This window comes from Giraffa tippelskirchi, chromosome 11 (assembly GCF_054371585.1).
Source record: "Giraffa tippelskirchi isolate mGirTip1 chromosome 11, T2T-mGirTip1v1.2.pri, whole genome shotgun sequence".
Classification (NCBI taxonomy): Eukaryota; Metazoa; Chordata; class Mammalia; order Artiodactyla; family Giraffidae; genus Giraffa; species Giraffa tippelskirchi.
In genome coordinates this window covers 35,337,465-35,363,768 of record NC_137285.1, presented here as the reverse complement: position 1 = coordinate 35,363,768, position 26,304 = coordinate 35,337,465, and the positions used below count along the sequence as shown (strand labels likewise).

General features: G+C 41.2%; 2 protein-coding genes across 25 annotated transcripts in view; one reads left to right on the top strand and one right to left on the bottom strand.

Annotated features, from left to right (window-relative positions):
* The window catches only part of NUDT6 (nudix hydrolase 6), an 88,560-nt gene extending 85,336 nt beyond the window's left edge, over positions 1-3,224 (top strand). For 11 of the 24 annotated variants that reach the window (XM_081544874.1, XM_081544875.1, XM_081544876.1 and 8 more), the window contains 2 exons: positions 63-140; positions 1,309-3,224. The gene's annotated coding sequence lies outside the window, so the exon portion shown is untranslated. Of the gene's footprint in view, positions 1-62; positions 141-1,003 lie in introns of all 24 variants that reach the window. The other 13 variants (XM_081544888.1, XM_081544877.1, XM_081544889.1 and 10 more) reach the window with 2 other exon arrangements.
* Positions 1-26,304, bottom strand: part of FGF2 (fibroblast growth factor 2) — a 56,214-nt gene that overhangs the window by 16,703 nt on the left and 13,207 nt on the right. The gene's annotated exons all lie outside the window — the stretch shown is intronic.

Here is a 26,304-nt window from a genome sequence, read left to right as displayed (position 1 = left end):
ACAAATAATCATCTAATCAACTCAATGAAAATTAAGTTTAAAATTTCTCCTTTGCTATTCAGAGGCAGCATTCTCCAAAACATATTTTGACTAACAGAGATTGCCAGGTTCTGGGGCCAGTTAAATTTAAGAAATTCTTGGTAAGTCAAATTAACTCTTTACTGTCAAACTTCTCAGAACTGTGCTTCTCATAACCTGCATTATAAATAACCCAAAAGGAATCAAGTAAAAAAGGCATTTGTTGGACATTTAATTTTATGTCTGATTCTCCTCAGTGTACCAGTCACTCCAGGTGAAATTCTTCTGCAGAATCTTAAAAGATACAAAGTAAAATACAAAGTAAAAGGAATATAATCAAGACATGAAAACAAAGTTTTTCACAACATTATGGAAAAATGTAGAAAATAAGATTTATTTTTGACAAATATAAGCAAAATTCTATTAACGATTAGATCCTTAAGTCATATATGATACATGAGCATCTCTTTTAACTCATGAAGTTGTATAAATGCTCATGACTGCACAGTCAATCACTATATTTTTTTCTGGCACTTTATCAATAAACTAGCCTAGCTCTAGCCCACCATTTTGTAAATGTATAATTACTGTTCATAAGGCAGATTATGGATATTAATGTGTGATCAATACCAGTGACTCAGAAGCAAAAGCAAATGTCATTCATTTATTCATTGGCCTTTCATAGATTCCTTGGGAATTCACGTTTGGATACTGTTATTTGATAAGCCACTAAAAAGTAAACTTTAATTGTCAATGCCTGAAAAGTGTTTCTATTACCATATAACCATAAAAAATACAGACTTTAAAAGTAATCAGAGCCTAAATCAATAAGAAGCTGGATAATCCACAAGATCGTAGATTTTCTTTAAAAACCCATCAGATCTGAGGTACAAAGAGATCTAAACAAACAAAATTTCACATAAAGAATTCCACATTTGGGGTCCCTTCCCCCAAAAAAGAGATGATCTGCTTTCATTTTTGACAGGAAGAAGAATAATCCTGCCAAAATGGGTAGTATGAATAAACTAGCTGAACTTTTACAAACTTTTAATAGCTGCTTGCTGGGTAGGATTGGGGGCAGGAGGAGAAGGGGACGACAGAGGATGAGATGGTTGGATGGCATCACCGACTCAATGGACATGGGTTTGGGTAAACTCCGGGAGTTGGTGATGGACAGGGAGGCCTGGGCGTGCTGCAGTTCATGGGGTCACAAAGAGTCAGGCATGACTGAGCGACTGAACTGAATATCAAAGAGCAATTCCATACCCACCTGCCAGTTCTCTCCTACAGAGCTTGCACCTAGTGTACAACCATCACACCCAAGAGGCAGAAGACAGAACAGAAGGGCTGAGAGATCCTTCTGAATCACCTAGGCTTTGCTGAGTGCAAAGCAGCTGTCCGCTGAAGGCTGGAAGCAGAACAGAGCTGAGAGCCCCCAAGAAGCACTGAGCCTTCACCAAATGAAAAGGAGGATGAAGAGAGATCGGAAAAGACAAGGTCGAGTTCAAGAGCAAAGTTAACTCCTGAACTACCCAAATAGTTAATAGCTGGGCCACTTTTGTATCAGAAAAATGGAAGATGGAAAACTACAACCCAAAAGAAGGCACGAAAAGAGAAACAAAAGGACAAAGAACAAATGGGATAAGCAAATTCCAAGATGGCAGATTAAACCCAAACATATCAATAATTAAATGTAAAGGAACTAAATATTTCACTTTTAAAAGGAAAAAAACTGTCAAGAAGATAAAAAGGCAAAACCCAACTATGTTGATTACAAGAAAAGCACTTTAAATACAAAGATACAAGCGAGTTGAAAATAACGTGGGAAAATACATAAGTTGCACACCCTAATTATTAAGAATGCTGGTATGGCTATATTAGTATCTGATGATGTGGACTTCAAGGCAACTAGCGTAACTAGATATGAACAAAGTTATTTCATAATCATGAGAGATACCTCAAGAAAAAAACAGAACTGAACTGTCTGAAGCAAAAATTGACAAATTAGTAAGTATATGGAATATAAGAATAACATCGTCAACTAACCTGATCTGACATTTTTTCCTTTTGAGATCAGATAGGTTTCATTTACCTGAGACTTTATTCTCTTAACATCGTCATTTGAAAACTATGCTAAAAAAAAAATAAACTCTGTCAGCATGGTAAGTGATCCTATGCTTATTTGCCTAGCTGACTTGAATTGTTCATATCAGTTAACTCCAGCTTAGAAGTTCTTTTTCCAGAGTTACTGTGATGTTTAAGTACTGTCAGTGGCTCTTGTACTAAACTATTGGTGCCCCTGGTACTTTTGCTTTTTAAGTCAAGATATAATTCATGTATGATACAATTCATGTAAAGTATTTGTGATTCAGTGGTTTTTAATATAGTCACAAGGTAGTGCAGCCATCACCACAATCAGTTTCAGAACATCTTCATCCCATACCTCCTATGTTCCCAGTACCACCATCCCAACTCTAGGCTGCCACTAATCCACCTCCTATTTCTATAGATGTGCCTATTCTGGGTATTTCATATAAATGTGATCATACAATATGTGGTCTTTTGTGACTGGCTTCCTTCACTTAGCACGTTTTCAAGTTTCACTCACGTTATAGCCATGAATCAGTACTTCATTCTTTTTTATTGCCAAATAACATTCCATTGAATAGACCACATTTGATTTACCCACCCAGTTTGATAGACATTTAGTTAGTTTCCAGTTTTTAGCTGTTAGTAATAATGCTGCTACAAACATTCCTGTATAAGATTTTGTATAGACACATTTTCATTTCTCGTGGGCATATACTGAAAAGTCAATATGATACTATGTTTAATCATTTGAGAAACTGTCAGATTGCTTTCCAAAGCAACCATTTTACATTCTCACAAGAAACTAAGGGGCCCAGTTTCTCCACATCCAGGCCACTTTTTTTGTAGTCCTGGGGTTTTGTTTTGTTTTGTTTTCCTATTATAGTCATTTTGATTGGGTATAGAGTGGTTATCTCTTAGTTTTCATTTGCATTTTTCTGATGCCGAATACCTTTTCATGTGTTTATTGGCTATTTGTGTATCTTTAGAGAAATGTCTATTCAGATCCTTGGCTCATTTTTTAAATAGACTGTCTTTTTCATGTTGAGTTGTATATGTTCTAGATTCAAGCCCTAATTAGATATCTGACTTGCAAATAAATATCTTCTTCCATGCTGTGGGTTGTCTTTTCACTTTCTTGATATTATCCTTTGATGCATACATAAACATTTTTAATTTTCCTGAAATCCAATTTATTAATTTTGTTCTTTCATTGCTTTTCATATCTGAGACACTATTGCCTAACCCAGGGCCATGAAGACTTATGCCTATGCTTTTCTCTTAAGTGTTTTAGTTTTACCTTGTATATTTAGGTTTTGATCCATTGTGAGCCATATAAGTGTATGCCATATTAAACATGACTGAAAATAACTGCATTTACGAGTAACAAGAGGAAGAGGAAATATCTCAATTAAAAGAGATGTAAGAAGCATATCATCCAAAAGGGAACTATACTTTATCTGTCTCTGTCCCATTCCCGGCACACAGAAATACTTTGTGAACATTTGATGGGTTGAAAGCATCTCACGCAAAAGAAAAATAGATAAAGGAACTCATTGCTGTAATGTCCTTGGTATCGTACATGAGTATTATACAGGTGCTATGAGATTACAGAAAATGACATATATTATTAGATGAAAAAATCCGAGAATCTTTCTAGGAGAGATGAGATTTGAGCTAAGGTTTGAAAGATATGTAGGAGATAATATCACAAACAAGGTACAGGGTAGGGAGATTAAAAGGAATGATATTGCAGGCACAATGTCATTTCAGGACTGAGGCAGGAGACAGCCACAAAGCCTAAACAGCCAAGTCTGAGACAGCTTGAGCAACAGGCATAATCTAGACTGAGAAACCTCGCAGGTCAAATAACCTAGTTTCCTCAACAATCAGTTAATTACTATGGAGGAAAAAAAGATGGAAGGAGGACCTGAGACTAAAAAAGGCCTAAAGCTCATACTTTAAAAAGCAAAACTGAACTAGAATATTTAAGGATGCCTATCACTGTGATGAAACTACTAAGAAATTCAAAGTATTTAGAAATCTGTGTACTTTATTGGAGAGGCAGTGGACACAGGCGTTTGGGGTGGCTGGCAAAGTACTGTTTTCTAACCTGAGTGGTGATTATAGGAATGTTCACCTAGTAATAACCCATTAATGTATGAATTTGTTTTATATGGTTTCCTGTATCTACATTTAAAGTCTACAATAGAAAACCTTTGTAAATTGGACATCTGAACCCTGATATAGCCCAGGTCTTTTCAGCATGCTGGAGACCACCAACCTATGTTCAGGTTTTGGATGCACAGAAGTCAACAATTTTGATAAACATTAAGACTTCTTGTGGCTTTCCAATGTTGATATTTAAGTCCAGTAAGAGACGAACTTGGAAAAATAGTGTGTTATCCAAGCTTAAAATTCAACTTTTTTCCCCTCTGCTGTAGCATAAAAACAAAAGCTGTAAAGCACAGAACTGAAGAACCTTATCATTAGGCAAGCTTCCCTTGTGGCTCAGCTGGTAAAGAAACTGCCAGCAATGTGGGAGACCTGGATTCAATCCCTGGGTTGGGAAGATCCCCTGGAGAAGGGAAAGGCTACCCACTCCAGTATTCTGGCCTGGAGAGTTCCATGGACCGTATAGTCCATGGGGTCACAAAGAGTTGGACACGACCGAGCAACTTTCACACACTCACTTCACTAGTCGTCACTTGGTCCCATCATAATACAGTTACATCTTAAAGCCCATCTACAATATCCATAAACAGTTGTCTACTTTTTACTTGACAGTCTTCAGCAAAGGAGAATTTACATGGTCTTTCTAAAATGATTTTGATAGGTAAGCAAAGAAACAAACTCTGATCACAGTAAGTAAACTACTCAAATGTTCAAGTGCTCAGACCATTAACATCTGACACATTTAGTTACGCAGTATAACCAAAAAGCCAGCCAAAGGATTATTTCAATGTGACTACTATGGCTCAAAACATTTTGCAACTCGTTCTTTGGAATTTGTATCATTTTGTTTTGAATGGGCTCAAAAGATGATAAATCTTAAAATCATAAATACTAACTTGTTAGAGCTATAAAGGACTTTAGAGGTCATGCAGTGCACCCTACTCATTTATAAATAAAGAAGCTGATGTTTAGAGAGGTTTGTCCCTGGTAAAAGAATATGGTTTTTTGGAAACAGACAAGTCAATGTTTCCTAGAACAGGGAATACATTTATTCATTCAATAAACATTTGTTAGTAACAGCTATGTGCCAGGTACTGTGCAGAGCAATAGGAAGCACAGAGCGAAATACATCGGTCTTTGACCTTAAGAAACATACAGTATTGTCAAGAAGAGAGATGGTACAGGTAACTAAACAAGGTCAGTACTGTAAGTGCCATGAGAGGAGCTGACACAAGCTACCCAAGAGCACTCAGAAGGTACAGCTAACCCAGCCTGGAGAGGAGAGGCTTCCTGAAGCAGTGACAACTGAATGGAGACCGACGGAATTAGCAGGAGTTAGTCAGGAAGAGAGTAGGAACAAGAACAACAAAAGCATCCTGACAAAACTTGCAAAGGAGAGAGAGACAGAGAGTATGGCATAGCCACAAACATCAGGTTCGTGGATGTAGCCAGCACAGTGAGGGTGCTATGTGTGCTGTGGGAGAGGGCGTCATGGGACAGGGTAAGGCCAGAGGCTCTGAATACTGTGTTAAGGAATTTGAAAAAGGATGAAAGAATGAGTGCTTTGCATGAAACTGGATGGAGAGAAGTTGATAAATATGTGAGAAATGAAGGAAACAAAAGTAGATCTGAAAGGAATGGAGATAATGGAGGTAAGGACACAGGCAAGGAAGGCAAGAACGGTTTCTCTTTGTTGAGGTGGGATATACAAAAGGAGAGACAAGTTAGCAAGATGATCAGATATGTTCCCTTAAGACAGTACTGGAAGTCTCTGGAAAATGCAGACACAGACATCCAAAAGATAATCAGCTCTATGAATATGGAGCTCAAAGAAGAAATCTGCTAGAATAAAGATCTGGTTAATCAGAGCAAACAGTGGCTACCTTGGATGCACAGGCTGCTCCAAAACCACACAGGAAGACTAAAATGAGATCCAGAATGGTGTGTAGCAGGCGTGAATTAAAGGGCAAAGAACAAAATCCTGGGGAGCACCAACATTTACAGGAGGAGTACAGGGTGTAGAACCTGGAAGAGTGGTCAGTCCATGCCAGCCTGTGAGGGTATGTATTATACACGCACCTAATACCTACCTACACCACACACACACACACACACACACTCTCTCTCTCAGCCAGCCTGTGAGGGTTATGTACTGTATACACACCTAGTACCTACCTACACCACAAACACACAGTCCAAACCAGCCTGTGAGGGCTATGTACTATTCAGTTCAGTCGCTCAGTTGTGTCCGACTCTTTGCGACCCCATGAATTGCAGCACGCCAGGCCTCTCTGTCCATCACAAACTCCCGGAGTCTACCCAAACCCATATCCACCGAGTCGGTGATGCCATCCAACCATCTCATCCTCTGTCGTCCCCTTCTCCTCCCACCCCCAATCCTACCCAGCATTAGGGTCTCTTCCAATGAGTCAACCCTTCGCATAAGGTGGCCAAAGTATTGGAGTTTCAGCTTCAACATCAGACCTTCCAATGAACACTCAGGATTGATCTCCTTTAGGATGGATTGATTGGATCTCCTTGCAGTCCAAGGGACTCTCAAGAGTCTTCTCCAACACCACAGCTCAAAAGCATCAATTCTGCGGCGCTCAGCTTTCTTCACCGTCCAACTCTCACATCCATACATGACCACTGGAAAAACCATAGCCTTGACTAGACGGACTTTTGTTGGCAAAGTAATGTCTCTGCTTTTAAATATGCTATCTAGGTTGGCCATAACCTCCCTTCCAAGGAGCAAGCGTCTTTTAATTTCATGGCTGCAGTCACCATCAGCAGTGATTCTGGAGCCAAAAAAAATAAAGTCTGTTAAAATAAACACTGTGTCCACTGTTTCCCCATCTATTTCCCATGAAGTGATGGGACCAGATGCCATGATCTTAGTTTTCTGAACGCTGAGCTTTAAGCCAACTTTTTCACTCTTCTCTTTCACCTTCATCAAGAGGCTCTTTAGTTCTTCTTCACTTTCTGCCATAAGGGTGGTGTCATCCGCATATCTGAGGTTATTGATATTTCTCCCGGCAATCTTGATTCCAGCTTGTGTTTCTTCCAGCCCAGCGTTTCTCATGATATACTCTGCATATAAGTTAAATAAGCAGGGTGACAATATACAGCCTTGATGTACTCCTTTTCCTATTTGGAACCAGTCTGTTGTTCCATGTCCAGTTCTAACTGTTGCTTCCTGACCTGCATACAGGTTTCTCAAGAGACAGGTCAGATGGTCTGGTATTCCCATCTCTTTCAGAATTTTCCACAGTTTATTGGGATCCACACAGTCAAAGGCTTTGGCATAGTCAATAAAGCAGAGATAGATGTTTTTCTGGAACTCTCTTGCTTTTTCGATGATCCAGTGGATATTGGCAATTTGATCTCTGGTTCCTCTGCCTTTTCTAAAACCAGCTTGAACATCTGGAAGTTCACGGTTCACGTATTGCTGAAGCCTGGCTTGGAGAATTTTGAGCATTACTTTACTAGCATGTGAGATGAGTGCAATTGTGCAGTAGTTTGAGCATTCTTTGGCATTGCCTTTCTTTGGGATTGGAACGAAAACTGACCTTTTCCAGTCCTGTGGCCACTGCTGAGTTTTCCAAATTTGCTGGCATATTGAGTGCAGCACTTTCACAGCATCACCTTTGAGGATTTGAAATAGCTCAACTGGAATCCCATCACCTCCACTAGCTTTATTCGTAGTGATGCTTTCTAAGGCCCACTTGACATCACATTCCAGGATGTCTGGCTCTAGGTGAGTGAGCACACCATCGTGATTATCTGGGTCGTGAAGATCTTTTTTGTACAGTTCTTCTGTGTATTCCTGCCACCTCTTCTTAATATCTTCTGCTTCTGTTAGGTCCATACCATTTCTGTCCTTTATTGATCCTATCTTTGCATGAAATGTTCCTTTGGTATCTCTGATTTTCTTGAAGAGATCTCTAGTCTTTCCCAATCTGTTGTTTTCCTCTATTTGTTTGCACTGATGGCTGAGGAAGGCTTTCTTATCTCTCCTTGCTATTCTTTGGAACTCTGCATTCAGATGGGAATATCTTTCCTTTTCTCCTTTGCTTTTCGCTTCTCTTCTCTTCCCAGCTATCTGTAAGGCCTCCTCAGACAGCCAGTTTGCTTTTTTGCATTTCTTTTCCATGGGGATTTTCTTGATCCCCGTCTCCTGTACAATCACAAACCTCTGTCCATAGTTCATCAGGCACTCTATCAGGTCTAGTCCCTTAAATCTATTTGTCACTTCCACTGTATACTCATAAGGGATTTGATCTAGGTCACACCTGAATGGACTAGTGGTTTTCCCTACTTTCTTCAATTTAAGTCTGAATTTGGCAATAAGCAGTTCATGATCTGAGCCACAGTCTGCTCCTGGTCTTGTTTTTGCTGACTGTATAGAGCTTCTCCATCTTTGGCTGCAAAGAATATAATCAATCTGATTTCGATGTTGACCATCTGGTGATGTCCACGTGTAGAGTCTTCTCTTGTGTTGTTGGAAGAGGGTGTTTGCTATTACCAGTGTGTTCTCGTGGCAAAACTCTACTAGCCTTTGCCCTGCTTCATTCTGTACTCCAAGGCCAAACTTGCCTGTTACGCCAGGTGTTTCTTGACTTCCTACTTTTGCATTCCAGTCCCCTATAATGAAAAGGCACATACCTAATCCCTACACCACCACCACCACCACACACACACACATGCATACAGAGATCTGGAAACTAAGAGACAAAACTGTTACTCTCTGCAAGTAGTATAATACTCTGCATTAAAATTAAGACACTAAATGCAACATAACATTCTGGATTGGATTCTGGAACAGAAAAAGGATGTTAGTGGGAAAAGTGGTGAAATCTAAATGAAGTCTGCAAACAGTAATGTACCAGTATCAGCTTTTTTTTTTTTTTAACTTTTGACTGAAGTGCCACACTTCTTTGTAAGTTATGTAAGAAGTTAACTTCAAGAAAAGCTGGGTAAAGGCATAGGCGAACTTGTAAAACCTCTGCAACTCTTCAACAAATCTTCTATAATTACTGCTAAATAGAAAGTTTTTTGAAAGTTAAAATACAAACTATTGGGAATACTTATCAAGGTTGCCTGATACAAGAATATATAAAAATCAATGGGGTTTCATAACCCACAACAAACTGCTGGAACATGTAATAAAAAAAAAAGATAGCATTTGCGATAATAACTAAAGGTACCAAGGACTTTTATGGAGAAAGTTATAAAAGTTTATTGAAAGTCATTTTGAAAAGACTTAAAGGGGAGCTATGTATGCTTACCAATGGAAAGACTCAATATAGCTAAGATATCACTTTCCTGCCAAATAGTCAGTACATTTAATGAACCCCCAAGAGAGTTGTCAGAAGTAGAAAACTAGGGGAGAGTAAAACCCAAGTGAAGACAGAAATCTTAAGTGGGACCTTTGAAAAGACCTTCACTGTCAAATGGTACAAAAGAAGTGAGGTAATACAAGCTGAGAAGTCACTGGATTATTCACAGAATTTGAGAACAGTGAATGCAGACAACTTCTTCAAGAAGTTTGGCTGAAATAAGCCTCAGAAATTAGATCGTAGTACTCAGAAAAAAATACCACAGTGTCAATTGCATGGATTTTGGAGTCAGACAAAACTGGACTCATCAGGCTTCCCCACTTACCAGTTGAGCTGACCCCTTCACTTGCACAATTGAAAATAACTACTAGTGCACAAGGTTATACAGTGAAAATTAGATATTAGATCTCTCCCCATATATAAAAGTTTTAGTACACAGTAATCATCAGAGATGTTAGCCCCCTATTTTATACTTGCTTTCTATTGCTTTGTTTTGAAATTCAAAGAATTGTATAATTTTTTAGGAAACTTTATCTAGAATATCTAGGAAAGGGTATGATCTACAAAGTGTGTAGATGGGGCACCTTTCACAAATATGTCCTTTTTGCTGCATATAATGTCCTACCATAGGCTGACTTCTCTTATAGCAAATAAATTTATAGTTTCACTATTCTCAAGGGAAGTAAACTAAAAGGTACTTACTGCAAAGAAGACACAGGCCTTATACAATTTCTCAACCTATTGTCCTGTGTTTATTATTTATTCATTCATACAACAAAATGGTATCAGTTGCCTCATGTGTCAGAAACTGTTCTAGGAGCTAGAAATACAACAGGAACCAAGAACTACAAAGTGTCTGCCCTCATGTAGCTTCCATTCTGGTGGCAAATGCATGGTGTTCTTTAGTTGGTCCAGCATTAATGTTACTTCTCATTTAAATAATCTGAAGGCAAACTCATAATTTAGTACACAAAGATAATCAGAAAGCAGTTGTCTAATACTGTATTTCAAGGATCACTATATAGGTCTACATATATATAGGTCTACAGCTGACAGTACTCATATTCCTGACATCCTCCTCTCAGAACACTGCACACATATTAATTCCTTCCTTATTCATTCAAAACCAACATTAATTTAAAACTTGATGATAAAGTGTGTTAGCTCTACAATAAAATATTTTTCAGTCAAAAAGTAACTGAGTTAGGTTCAGTTGTCTCCTTGGAACTGTAATTCATGAGTAACTAATAACTAAATTCCAAGACATAACCCACTGGTTTATTACATCAAAAATCATCCAGTTTAATGCTGAAGACCGCACTAAAAACTTTCTAATGCACAGATAACTGACAAAGGAGTCCATGTAACAAAAGAAACACTTCCTGAAAATGAAAACCTTTAAATCTCCATATATGTGTGGAATACCAGAGGGTAGTAATCAGATAACAAAGATCAGCAACCTAAATTTATTCAGTTATTCATTTTTTGTGTGGACAAAACACAAATCTGACTAACGAGCTCCACACTGACTCTCTCATTAACCTTTCACTTTTTTTATCATTTCTTTTTGTACATCATCCTGGAGCGGGGAGGGGGAACCCATACATCCCATTCTCTTCACAATTCAACTGGCTACTTAAGTTTATAAACAGGAACATTATTAGACACACAGTTCATTGAAATTCTTAGCAACTCTTCAGTTTTCAAAGAAGGTTAAAATTAGCATAACAAAGAAAAATAGGAAGGAAGGGAAGGACCTTAGAAATCCATGACTTCTTTCATTGCTACTAAGTCAGGACATGGCTTTATGAGTCGATTAAATCTTTCTCTGTATCAAGTTTTATAGCTACAAAGTAGAAATTGTTTTCATTATGAGACTTAAGACTACCAATGATGACAAAATATATAAAACAAAGTGTAATATGTCTGAAACATCAAATTTGCCATTTATGTCTAAACCATATCATTTAATTCCTGCAATAAAAAATTTTAATGTACAGCTGATTTATGCCAAAGACAGGGCTGTTACAAGCAATTCCAATCCATAAAAACTTACAAAAATCAATTTCTTCCAGTATCTACTGGATCTCCTATTTCATGTCCTAGAGTGGAAGTGTTTGAGCTACCTGAGCTACAGGTAAGAGCAAATGTAACACAGATTCAAACAGCTGCAGACGTTAGATGACTCTAGATTCTTCTAATAACACAATGGCAATGGTGGCTGTAGCCATGAAATTAAAAGACATTTGCTCCTTGGAAGAAAAGCTATGACAAACCTAGAGAGTGTATTAAAAAGCAGAGACATTACTTTTCTGACAGAGCCCTATATAGTCAAAGCTATCGTTTTTCCAGTTGTCATATATGGATGTGAGAGTTGGACCATAAAGAAGGTTGAGCATGGAAGAATGGATGCTTTTGAACTGTGGTGCTGGAGAGGACTCTTAACAATCCCTTGGACAGCAAAGAGATCAAACCAGTCAATCCTAAAGGATATCCACCCTGAATATTAGAAAGACTGATGCTGAAGCTCCAATACTTTGGCCACCGGATGCGAAAAGCCAATTCACTGGCAAAGACCCTGATGCTGGGAAGGTCTGAGGGCAAGAGGTGAGGGGGGTGACAGGGGATGAGATGGTTGAATGGCAACACTGACTCATTGGACACGAGCTTGAGCCAACTCAGACAGTGAAGAACGGAAGCCTGGAGTGCTGCAGTTCATGGGATCGCAGAGAGTCGGACACGACGTGGCAACTGAACAACAATGGTGGTTCAGACGGCCAAGAATCTGCCCGCAATGCCTAAGACCTGGGTCAGGAAGATCCCCTGGATAAGGGAATGGCAACCCACTCCAATATTCTTGCCTGGAGAATTGCATGAACAGAGGAGTCTGGTGACCTACAGTCCATGAGGTCGCAAAGAGTCAGACAAGACCGAGAGACTAACACACACCATGGCTTTTACTTTGTTAGTGGCATCAGATAATGAAGTCAGACTGACAAGAAGGAAGAAGGAAAGACGATTTAGCACCTGGAGGCATTCCAGAAGCTCCAAGTGCAATACAGGGTTAATGCAGAGCTTCACAGTAGCAAAGATAACTACAAAGATGGAAAGAAAAGGACAGTTCCTTCATCAGCAGATAACCACAAGCTGACAGAGAAAACACCTTCCCTCACCCTTTCCATAGCTACCAGGGATCCCAGAGAGTATGGGACTATTCTAGTGTCAGGGAGAGGCTAGAAATGCGTGCCACCCAAGTCATTTCTTGGCCTGCTTTGTGGAGGTGTATAACTCAGGAGGGAAAATTCTGACAGCCTTTGGCAGAGGCATTTTCTGGCAAGAATAGTTTCAGTTCTGACACCTCAGTAATCTGCAGTGGAGGACCCCACACTGTCTCCTGGCAGAGCAACCCAAGTCAGCACTGAGTATGCATGCATAATTACCAGCTTCCAGCTACAAAAGTCATCTGCTCTATATAAGTGTTAATGGCTATTTTCTTCCCACAGGCCAACTATTGGAGAAATGTTTCTAAAAATAAGTTGGCCACAAAGTTATAGAAATGGAGAAGAGACTGGCAGTTGCCAGAGGTGGGCTTGGGGGACTGAGTGTGGCTATAAAAGGGCAGCCTGAGGAATCCCTGTGATGATGAAAATGTTCTGTGTCTTGGCTGTGTTGATGTCAACATCTTGGTGTGAAACTGTGCAAGGCACTATAAGATGTTACAGTTGGGGAAAACCGGGCAAAGGGGACATAGAATCTCTGTATTACTTCTTACCATTGTAAGTGAATCTAAAATTACCTCAAATCATTTCATTTAAAAAAATGTCAGTCAACTAATTCAAAATGTCATCTCATTTAATAATTAATATTTGACTATGTGCTTAAGAGACAAAATTATATGAGAAAGAAAAAAGCCAAGTAATGTAAAGAAGACAGACTCCTCTAGACATTATTTTTACTATAACTTCCATTTCCTTAGTGAATAGAAATGGATGGAATTGAGAACCCATAGGTAGAATAGCCCATAAACCAAATAATCAGGCTCCAGTGCATACACTGGAGAAGGCAATGGCACCCCACTCCAGTACTCTTGCCTGGACAATCCCATGGACAGAGGAGCCTGGTAGGCTGCGGTCCATGGGGTGGCTAAGAGTCAGACACGACTGAGCATCTTCACTTTCACGCATTGGAGAAGGAAATGGCAACCCACTCCAGTGTTCTTGCCTGGAGAATCCCAGGGATGGGGGAGCCTGGTGGGCTGCCGTCTATGGGGTCGCACAGAGTCGGACACGACTGAAGCGATAGCAGCAGCAGCAGCAGCAGTGCATACATGCCTCTAGATGTTTTTCCATTCTACAACTCATTGTTCACTATGATCTCAGTCCTATCTAGGCACATGGAATAAAACACAATACAATACAGTATAAAAAATCTGATGCAAAGTTTCAGTTAACATTACATTTTAATGATTTTACTCTAATAACCATGGGGAAATATGAAATGTTCCAAGCTGATTCACTACTTGAAAATTCTTTTTTTGATGGCTTAGTCTATTTAGCGAATTCTCAATTATATAGAGGCTCATTACATGATCTATGGGCTATTCTGCCCCCATAGATTCTCAATTTTTTCCATTCTCTATTCACAGCATCTCAATACTTCCACTAGATGGTAAAGGAACGGGGGATAGAGGAAAGAAGAATGAGGTTCAAATATCACTTTTGCTTCCTCTTTGTTGCCATATTTAAAAGGTAGGTGGTGATGAACCTAGAGTCTCTTATACAAAGTAAGTCAGAAAGAGAAAAACAAGTATCATATATTAACGCATACATGTGGGATCTAGAAAAATGGTACTGATGAACCTACTAGAGAATGGATTTGTGGACACAGCAGGGGAAGGTAAAGGTAGGATGAATTGAGAAAGCAGCATTGACATATATACACCATCATCTAGTGGTTAAGTTGCTGTATAACAAAGGGAGCCAAATTAAAATTAAAAAGAGAGATGGTGGGAGGCGGTTATGTAAAAAAAGACTGAAAGATTTTGTATGCGTCAGATAGCAGAGTGTTGTAGATCTTTACATTTTTCATCAGTAACAGAACACTAGGAAATGCCCTGGTGACTCCAGAACATGTGGGCACTTCACATTTCTTCATATTTCCTATAGTGTTTACTGAATAAACAGGACGCGCGCCGGCTCCTAGAGCAGGGATCTGTAGCACTTACGAGGAGCCATCTTCCAGCAACAGCCTTCCAAGGCTGGAGCGGGAAGCACCAGGTTTGAGAACTGCTGCTGTGTTGTCTGAGCGGACTGTGGCAGAAAGGCCCCTGAGGAAGTCAACAGCCTAACGTGGGCCAAACTGCTGCAAGTCAGACAGACCTTCAGTCAGGGGCGGCCTGCTAGAAGCTGAGAAATATTTTCACTGAAAAATAACAGTTGATGTCTCTAAATTTTCTTGAAAAATCTTTATCAGCGCCTTTGGTGTTTCTCAATATAAATGGGGGTCAGCATTCGAGGACCACTGAAAACACGTGTACTAAAAGCAGGGTATCAAACTCAAAAGCCGGCAGGGACCGTGTGAGTAGCAGACAAAGAGAAGCAGCTTGGTGATAAGACCAGGAGGAGAAGGGAATAGTGGGGGCCACGATAAACCACAGGGCATACACCCCAACCGACAGGCCAGCCACTACTCAGCACCAGCCAAGAGCGCGCACGCACACATGCACACACACACACTGTGCTGACGTCGCGTTCTGGCTTATGGATCACCAATCAGAAATCCGTTTCAAAGGTTTATTAACCTGGCCAGAGTTCCCTGAAATCACAAGCAGATCAGATAAAGATAAACAGCAAAAATATATACTGCCTCCAGCCAGTATTTCTGCAACCAGTCCAACGTACCCAAAAGATACAGCACCTCCTGATTACAGCCTTTTCTTGGCAATTCTTTCTACCTTTTGGAAACATTTCTAGGATGATTTGAGAGCGCCAAGGTCTCTCTCAAAGCTAAGTGCCCCACGGAGATAATGTGACCAGCCTGGTGGTCATGCAGCTCCCCTAGGGATGAATGCCAGTTAGCTGTTTGTGTTCCTGGCACTTCTTTCTGGATTGAGGAGTTCCTCAAAAATCTCACAATTCAGGCAGTTCCAGAACAGAAAACAGAGCAGCGAGTGTGTGCCTGGGAGAGGAGGAGCTTCGGGGGGAAAGGCAAGCAGGGGCACTGGGTGGAGAAGGGAAGTGGCCCGGAGTGTTCCAGCTCTTTAACTACACTCTCCCACACAGTCATTCTGTTTGACTGGTAAAATCATTAGGAAAACACCTTTCAAAGCAGGCTGAAGACAAGAGAGTTTTATTTGACCCTCATGAAAAGAGCCCAGGCGGCACGTCTCTCAGTCAATGACGAGCGTTACTGCGGCCTCCACTTTGGAAAACCCTGACTGCAGCCAAGAGCTCAAGGCCCATCCCCAGAACTTCTGAGGAGGCCCTCCCAAGGACAGCTCTCCCCTGCAGCCCCTGCATGACACGCTGGGTGGACTCAGGAGGAAGCTGGAAACAGCTCCGTGGCCTCTAAGTCTCCAGGAAGAAATAGGGCCCCTTCTTCAGCTGTGATGAGAAGTTAAAGGAATAAAACAGGGTCACAGTGAAAGAAGAGCATGGCTCCACCCCAAAGAATGCAGCTGCCTTGAAGTCCAAGTTAATAAAGTTAAGTGGACTACTCTGGAGTTAAGTTCTTTAAAACAGTGTATTTGAAACTGTGGTTGAAAGCTGGTGGAGTGGAAGAGATTCTTCAAAACATTGGCCATTTCCTTACACAGAGTCTCAATTACTGAGATTAAAAACTATCACTGATTTCACAAAAAATATGATGCCTTTGGAATGAAAATGAACTATCAAAATAATGTCAGGGATTAACTGAACATGCTTGTTCAATTCCTTAGGTTCATGCCTTTCAGTGTTTATCACTTTATACTGCTCTTCCCTCATATGAACAGGAAGTTATTCTTTCAATATCCATTTTTAAAATGTTATCTGATTCAAAAAGCTTATAGGTCTAAAAAGGAAAAAAAATGTAACAGGTCTATCTTCCCACGTTCATGACACATTTTATATGCCCATCTGTAGAAGACATGGGTGCTGTCACCGTGCAGCATCACCAGCTAAGCCTCACTCACCCCAGCCTCAGTCAGCATCCAGAGCACACGCCCGGAGTGCTTAATTAGCAAACGTCTGCTTTCAGTGGGGAACATAATCTGCAGAACTGCCTTCTGGATCTCTGTCCGTTTAATGTAAGAGAACTACATCCTTTTCTTATACTTTGTGGATATTATCCATTTTAGTTCATAAAAAGTCTGACTAAGTTACGCTTATATTTTCCATCCACTCAGTGTGGGCCAAGCAACCACATTAGAACATACACCTGGCACCAGTGATAACAGTAAAACAGACTATGCGGATGTAAAACCCAACTGAGCCAGGAGCAGTGCAAAGAAGAACGAGACAGTTCAAGATTTCTTAAACTTAAGGAATTCCATTAAAAGGGATCTAATTTCTAACCCCCTGAAATACCTAGTTTCCTCCTTTAATTCTTACCTAATTCTCGAAAACACAAACAGCAACAGTAAAATCCTTACACTTCACATTTTATCATCAGGATTTTTGCTCTGCCTCCTCATCACCTCCTCTATTCCCCTCTGTGTTTGAAGATATTTATAATGTAGATTGACTTAAACTCTTTCATTAAGTACCTTCCCTCCTCACTCTCTGATTCTGAAGCATGGATGATATACAACAGTGGAAAAAGATAGTTGTATAAATGGAGTAGGGTCCAATAAATAAGGGCACTGGAAAAACAGGTTTGATGCAGTAAGAACAACAAATATACTGCAGGTTCTTGAAAAGAAACGCATCAAACTGAAAATGGTGTTTAAAGAAAACCTAACTGAAAGGTTACTGCAGTTGTTCACATTTAAGACAATAAGGATGTGGATTTCAATGGTGGCAGTGAGGGTGGAGAACAAAGGAATAAATGCCAAGGTTTCATGAAATCTAGATTTTCGTTAAAAATAAATAAATAAAAAGGTGAGGGGGGAGTTGTGTTTAGGTTTTCAACTTGGAAGAAAACTGATGAATAATCTGGGAGGAAAGCTGGTAAAATGAGGCTGTTGTTTATGATCCAGCACCAGCTCCATGCTCATCAATGAGAACAACGAATTGCCTATTCGATTGGAAGTGAATTAGTTACGTTCAAACTAAAAGAGTGACAGCCAAGTGAAGATGTTTTCCAGACAGTAGGGGTTTGGAAACTGGATGTGGTAGAGACTTATTTTGGTGGCTGCAATGAACCACACCTCTTGATAGTCATACCTTGTGTAGTCCGTCCCTCCCATATTGACTCTAGTCTTGGGCCAGGCTGACTGAGTTTAGTCAATGGGATGTTAGCAAACATGATGTGAACAGTGCTTACAGGCTGGAGCTTTGCTCTTGCAATCCAGCCTCGGTGTAAGGAAGCCCAAGGCAGTCTCATGGAGAGAGCATGTGAAGAAAGATCACTGGGGCCCCAGTTTCCCTGCCAAGGACCAGACATGTACGTAAAGCCATTTCAGGTGTTCCCGCTCCAGCCCCCATCTGACTGCAGCTGCATGACAAATTTCAAACTGTGCTAGCAGAAGAACCATCCAGCTGAACTACAGTCAACACACAGAATCATGAGAAACAATAAAGTGGTAATTTTAGGCCATTAAATTTTGAGATGTTTGTTACCCAGCAGTAGGTATCTCAAGCACTGGAAGATAGATGAGATGTAAGTGTATAAAGGGGAGCTTTAGGAACAACAAACAATAGTCACAGCTGACATCCAGTAAGGGCTCACTATCTGATGTATTCACACAATATTAACATGGTCGCTATCATTAGCTAGCATCTCCACTTGGCAGATGAGGAAACTGGTACTTAAAGAAATGAAGTTACTTCCCCTGATCACACAACTAGAAAGGCACAGCTGACCTAAACCCAGGGCTACCTGTTACCTGTACAAATGTGAAAGATGAGAATGACCTTAACAGAGGACTGCCGGGGGCAGGACTAGGGCAGAAATAACAAACGACTTGCTTACGGTTTTGCATTTTTCTCTAACTTCAAGAACAGCTGTCCAAAACACATTCTAGTGAGGGAATGGGTGAAGTTGAGTCCCTGTTTGGAAAGCCAGCTCCTGCCTGTCCTTCTCCCTCTGTACTGAACTCGTGACCACAGCGTCTCCTGCAGCCACCCAGAGCCACTCGTGGTCTTCAGGTCTTCTGCTTTAGGAGCATCACTGTCCGGCCATCTCCAGGGACAGGCCTGGCATGAAGTGCCCTCTTGTCTTGGCTTGTGATCTTTCCTTTGGCCATGCTTATTTCTGATGACATTATCAGCCCTTTTCCCAAACTGATTCTTTGACCCTCCAACAGAATGTAAGTCAAAAATTCTCAGAGCCTGGCCCTTGGAAATCATCTAGTGAGGACTTTTCAATTCAAGATAAGGAGGCACAGTCCCAGGCTAGTGGACTGCTTGAGCTAAGGGACCCAGGGTTAAAGGTCAGCAGTCCTAATCCTCCTCTCTTGGCTGGCTGCTGAGTGGCACTGCCCTAAAAAGCAAGTTACTCTATCGTTTTCTCGCTTGCCATTCTTCAAAGAACAGCTGGTTGAAATAATGCTGAAATTGTGCCTTGTTTCAGTGAATTATGTGAGGATGAAGAGAGTGGCGGGGAAAGTGGCAAATGGAGAAAAATACCAACAAGTAGGTGGCTCAGTTGGTAAAGAGTCTGCCTGCAATGCGGGAGACCCGGGTTTAATCCCTGGGTTGGGAAGATCCACTGGAGAAGGGAGTGGCGACCCACACCAGTAATCGTGCCTGGAGAATCCCATGGACAGAGGAGCCTGATGGCTACAGTCCATGGGGTCACAAAGAGTCGGACATGACTGAGTGACTAACACTTTCACTTTCAAGGGAATTTATCTCCCCAAAGAAAGCCTTATACTGTGTCTTCTTATTCCTTATAATAAAATGACAAAGAGTTAATTGCTATAGCTTACAAAGTTTTTAAAAAGTCACAAAAGTACACAAATAGCAAAGCATATAGCATCTGGCTCTAGTATTAACACTTGGGTCCCAAAAAAGGAGCCTAAAATCATAATCAATGAATTTATTTCCCTCCTCTGTGCCATGAAAATTCGGCATTTTGTTTTCTTTTGCTGCTTTCTCCTTCCCAGATTTGGAACCACTCTCTGAAGAGAACGCCAAGAGCCCCGGACAGCTAATTACTCAGGAGGCTGAATATGAAAGTCTGTTTCAGGCTAAATCTTCTCTTGCGTATTCTTGGGTGTGTGTTTGTTTTTTCCTCTTTCTTCCTTTCCCTCTGTACTTTCTACCTCCCTTACCCTGTCTGCTCTCCTGATTTACTTTATCCTTTCTGCTTCCTCCAGAAAATATGAGGGCTATGAAAAAGAGAAAAAAAAATTAGACATCTATAAAGGTACCCATCATTGTCTCAGCGTTATTTTTAGAGGACTAAGTAAAGGCTTTCGGCACAGAAAGGTGATTCTTCTTGAGATGCTCCGAACTGAAACCTCTTTATCTCAAGCTTGAAAGACAGTCACCCTCCCAAGTAAGCTGTCCCAAGTGTGTTCTCACTTGACTCTTCTCAGCCACATGGACTGTAGCCCGCTGGGCTCCTCTGTCCATGGGATTCTCCAGGCAAGAATACTGGAGCGGGTTGCCATTTCCTCCTCCAGGGATCTTCCCAACCCAGGGATCAAACCCACATCTCCTGTGTCTCCTGCGCTGCAGGCTGATTCTTTACTGCAGAGCCCAGATTTTTCCAAAACCAGACACAAAATACATCTCACTTTGCTCAAGTCATACCTTTTACCTTTTTAAAATCTTTTTCTCCCCCAAGAATTTCTGATGTGTTCTACTTTCTGTGTCTCTGGGAAAGGTGACTTTCCCATGAAGAAAATAATATTCAGAATCTAGGCTTCTTCCTCTAGCTGGACAATACAAGAGATCAAACTCCTGATGTGCATTTTTTTAGGTTCATGGAAAGAACTGTTAAACTAGGAAGGTGTTTTGCAGATTACCTGTCCCAACACCAATGTTTTTCAAAACAGGAAACAGTCGCCTCAACCAAAAGATGTTTTCCTTACTCCACCCAGACCTTTCCCCTTGCAACACTTGAATCCTAAGGGCTGCTGGTCATCACAGGTCATTGCAACACCACTGGGAGCTAAGCGCACTGGGGTCCAGCCAATTCTTCCAAACTGCCATTTTCCACTATGATCGGACTGCTGCCGCTGCTGCTGCCAAGTCGCTTCAGTCGTGTCCGATTCTGTGCGACCCCACAGACGGCGGCCCAGCAGGCTCCCCCGTCCCTGGGATTCTCCAGGCAAGAACACTGGAGTGGGTTGCCATGTCCTTCTCCAATGCATGAAAGTGAAAAGTGAAAGTGAAGTTGCTCAGTCGTGTCCGACTCTTCGCGACTCCATGGACTGTAGCCTACCAGGCTCCTCCGTCCATGGGATTTTCCAGGCAAGAGTACTGGAATGGGTTGCCATTGCCTTCTCCAAGGATTGGGCTGCTCCTCTCTTAATATATGCAGCTTTTTTCTGGCTTCCTGCAACGCGGCATCTACAATATTAGTTTCCCACCACCATTCTCAAGTCTGTCCTCCTTCAAGGTCCACACCCACCTCTTCCTCCTTGTCGGGGCTATCCACTGATGGTCACCATCACTCACTAAAGATCTTGGAATTTGGTACCCTGCATCTCTTGCCATCACCTAGAAAGACTGCCCTTTTCATGTAGAAGACCCACCAAAAACCTAGCCTCCAAGATCCTTGGCTTATCGACTCGGAACCTGCATTCACCACCTTCATGGCCACCCCATCATTAGAGCAGCTTCACCTAAAACCGTGATGTGGTATAACCTAATATCCTTTGGCTGGTTTTTTAGCCTCCCTGATGTAACTGACCCTGATGCCACCGTTTATCTACCCGTCTACAGCCTCTTGGGCTTCCTTTATCACTCTGAACTCTGTGGGTCATCTCTCAGTTCTTTTTCCTTCTAGCACTTCTAAAACCTAAACTCCAATTTTTGGACCAATATAGCTCTCTGGTTTCTCCACTTGTGCACTTGCACGGTTGAACATACACAGTGGAAGTGTACCCAGAAGTGACACAACCATCCAGATGCTGTCATCAGGGACATGGGTCTCCAGCCTGAAGTGAGCCGTCAGCCGCAGGCACATCGCGCGTCTCTGTCCTCTCCCATCCTCTACAGCAGCCACAAAACTTACAGCGCGTTCTACAGGCAGCCCACAGCCACACCGCTCTTCCCGAGACGGCGCTGCCTCCTGCTTCAAAGAAAAAACTGACTATCGCAGACATGGTGTCCTTCAGTGTTCCCATTTTCCTAAAAATGTATTCACTCACACTGTGCTGGCCAAGCTAAGCTCATCATTTAGTGGAACACGTTTGTCTTTTTTTTTTTTTTTTTAACAGCAACTAAGGCACCAAAGAGGGTTTGTCATTTTGTGCCATTTTGCTACAAAATGGACAGACTGAAATCTCTGTATCTGGTGGTACTGTCTGGCATTGCCTTTCAGCTTCTCAGTGGGGAGGCACTTGCCCCCGAGGATATAAACCAGGAGAGTCAGTCAAGGAGCCCCAACAGTCCAAGGTGCAGTAAGGGAGACCCTCAGTACAAGGGAAAACTCCCCGGCTCTTGGCCTAACACCTCACCACACTCCCTCACGTCCTTGCTCTCTCCAAGCAGCACCAGTGATGTATACTGAGGAGCAGAAAGGCATCCGACCCCCCCTTCCTTTGGTTCTCTGCCGTCTTGGATTTCTCATAAGACCAGACCACAACAACAGAGGAACCTCTAGTTATGCTGATACCCCTGCTTCTAGTCAATGCTAATTTTCCTTAATTAAAAATAAGAGGATGATGTATGAAAGACATTTCCAATCACAGACTAGAATATGATATAAAAAAAGAAAAACTAGCACCTGTTTTACGCAATCAGACTGCAGCCTCAGCTCCTCTCTGCTGTCTGGTCCTCAGAAACCAGCATCTGAGGCCCAGTTCACTTCTGTGATGATGGCTGAGCAGGGGGCCTCTGGAGCAGATGGCAGCTGACAGAGACCAGGGACCACAGTCATCCTACCAATGACCACAGGCGACGGCAGCCTCGGACATCTCCACATGGAAGTACTGCTCTGATCTTGTTGGAGATCCTTTTCTGTTTGTTTAATAATAATCTTTCTTCTGGAATAGGGTCATTATTCTTGTTTTCAGAAATCCTAAGGAAGCAAAACTAACCCACATATGTTGGAAAGGAAAAGAGAACCAGAAGAAAAACACTAATGAAAAACAGTACAGAGATTCCTCAGAAAACTAAAAATAAAACTATCATATGATCCAACAATCATACCTATGGGTATTTATACAAAGAAAACAAAATCACTAACTCAAAAAAAAAAAAAAACCAAAAAACTGCACCCATGTTCACTGCAGCATTATTTACAATAGTCAAGACATGGAAACAACTTCGGTGTCCACCATTGATGGATGAATGAATAAAGAAAATGTGAAATACACACATACACAAGCACATACAAAAGAATATTATTCGGCCATTAAAAAAGGAGGAAATCCTGCCATGTATGACAACATGGATGGATCTTAAGGGCATTATGCAATGTGAAATAAGTCCAACAGACAAAAATATGTACTGCATATTATTTTCATGTAGAATCTTAAAAAAAAAAAAAGCTCACAGATACAGAGAACAGATTGATGGATCGATTGCCAGGGGCAAGGAGCTGGGAAGGTGGGCAAAATGGATAAAGGTAGTCTAAATGTACAAACTTCAAATTAGAAAGCAGTCCTGGGGGTGGAATGTACAGCACGGTATCTACAGTTAACAAAACTGTGTAGTATAACTGAAAGCTGCTAGAAGGGTAGATCTTTTATTTTTTCTTTTTCAAACTATTTCTTTTACTCTAGTCACCTTAGAAGAGTAAAATACATTATACAGAATTGTGGTGAATGCTACTTAGAAAGTATAGTGAATTAGATATAATGTTCTACTTTCAAATAGAGCATCATTTCCCAAAGCAGAGCAAAGCATTTACACTGATAAGGACCAAGGCCACGCATCTGAGTGGGACTTAAGAGAAAATAAGCCAAGAAATGGATGAAAATAAGCCAAGGAATAGATGAAGGAGTGAGAAGTCGGTTCCTTCTAATGAGCAAGCAGAGGCCTGAGCACTGATCTCCAACAGTCAGTCAGTTGGTGTGCCGTGTCCATCTGTGTGACCAATGGCCAAAGACCACCTCCACGCACACCACCCTCCTGAGACAGGAACCTACTGCTTACTATGTCATCTCTCTCCGTCCCTTCACGTTCATGCACCCCAACATCTGCCTCCTCTCCCTCACCCCCATTCATCCTTTTAGAAATTTTTATATAAATATGGATACCTAATTGTTAACATTTTCCAAATACACAGATAAAGAAGTTACGATTCCCCTTAACTTCTTCTCTCTCAATCCCAGCTCCCTTTCTGAAGTTACAGTACTAGGCAGCAGTTTGGTATATATCCTTTTCAGACCTCAGCCTACATATTTACTCTGTACATATATAGTACTTTTTTGTATTTTTATACATGGGGTAATATTTTTAGTGTTATTTCAATAATTTCCTTTTTTCTGTTGACAAAATGGAGACCTTTCCATTCTAGTGCATTTATATCACTTATGATATGCCAGGTAATGGTGTAAGGGAATTACATTTCTCAACTGGACCACTGCAATAATTCCCTAAGGCTCGTCCCTGCTCCCAGCCTTATACCCTTCAGTCTATCCCACATGCCTGTCTGAGTGATTTTACAGAAGCCCAAATCTGATACTCTTACTCTCCTGATTAAAATCTTTCATTGACTCCCCACTGCCTTGAGGATCAAGACCAAATTGTTAGTATGGCTTACAAAGCCCATCAGAATCCAGGCTCTTCCATATATCAGGACAAAACTTAATTCAAACAGATTCATGCACCCCTATGTTCACAGCAGCACTATTTACAACAGCCAAGAGACAGAAGCAACATAAACGCCCATTTTCAGATGAATGGATAAAGAAGATATACTCTATTTGTACAGATACATACATACATACATATATATATATATATATATATATATATATATATATATACACACACGCGCGCACACACACGCACATATATAATGGAATATTATTCAGCCATAAAAAATGAAATGCCATTTGCAGCTACGTGGATGGATCTAGAGATCATCAGACTAAGTGAAGTCAGAAAAAGACAAAACCCATATGACATCTCTTATATGAGGAATCTAAAATAAGACAGAAGTGAACTTACCAATGAAACAGACACGGAGAACAGACATGTGGTTGACAAGAGGAAGAGCGTGCAGGGGAAGGTTGGACTGGGAGTTTGAGACTGCTGCTGCTGCTGCTAAGTCGCTTCAGTCGTGTCTGACTCTGTGCGACCCCAGAGACGGCCGCCCACCAGGCTCCCCCGTTCCTAGGCTTCTCCAGGCAAGAGTACTGGAGTGGGTTGCCATTTCCTTCTCCAAGGCGTGAAAAGTGAAAGTGAAGTCGCTCAGTCGTGTCCGACTCCTAGCGACCCCATGGACTGCAGCCTACCAGGCTCCTCCACCCATGGGATTTTCCAGGCAAGAGGACTGGAGTGGGTTGCCATTGCCTTCTCCGAGTTTGAGACTAGCAGATGCAAACTATTATATAGAGAGTGGATAAACAATAAGGTACTACTGTATAGCACAGGGAACTATACCCAATATTTTTCAATAAGTTATAAGGGAAAATAATCTGAAAAGAAATAGTTATACATGAATGTATAACTGAATCACTTTGCTGTACACCAGAAACTAATACAATACTGTAAATCAACTATACTTCAATTAAAAAAAAAAGAAAGAATCTGGGCCCTTTCCTATGTGGCTGGCCTTACCTCTTACCCTAATCCTACACCCCAGCCATGTTTACAGTCCCCAAAACATACCAAAGCTGGTGCTGCTTCTTGCCCTTCATGCCCTTCTTTGCTTTCTAAGAAAAATTAGCTGAGTTGCAAAATATATATATAATAACCAAATGAATTCTCCTGCTGCATGGGGATATTAGCCACATCACTGTTAAAAGTGGTGTGGCAGATCTAGCAAAAATTTGTTTAGAATAAAGTTTCTGACTTTGTTTAGAGTATGAACCTAAAGCATCACTTTCTGGTGGTGATGAGAGAGTCAGCTGCCTGGCAAACGTCTACTTGCCTCCCAACACCCAGTGGAGCAGTCACTCCTGTCTGAAGCCTTTTTCTGACTTTGCTGTGAGAATCACTGTCCTCCTTGACATGATCCCACCCGTCCCCCAGGACACAGCACAAGCAAAGCGGCCCTAACATCTCAGTGTCAATGCTGACTTACATCTTCCTCACCCTGGCAGACAACACACAGCCTAAGGAGCAGAAGCCTACCTTTTTTTTTTTTTTTTAATCAAAGTATAACTGCTGTACAATATTGTGTTAGTTTCAAGTGTTAGGTGCCTATCTTATTTGACTTTTAATCTCCAGCAGCCAATGCTATATAGGACTATTTA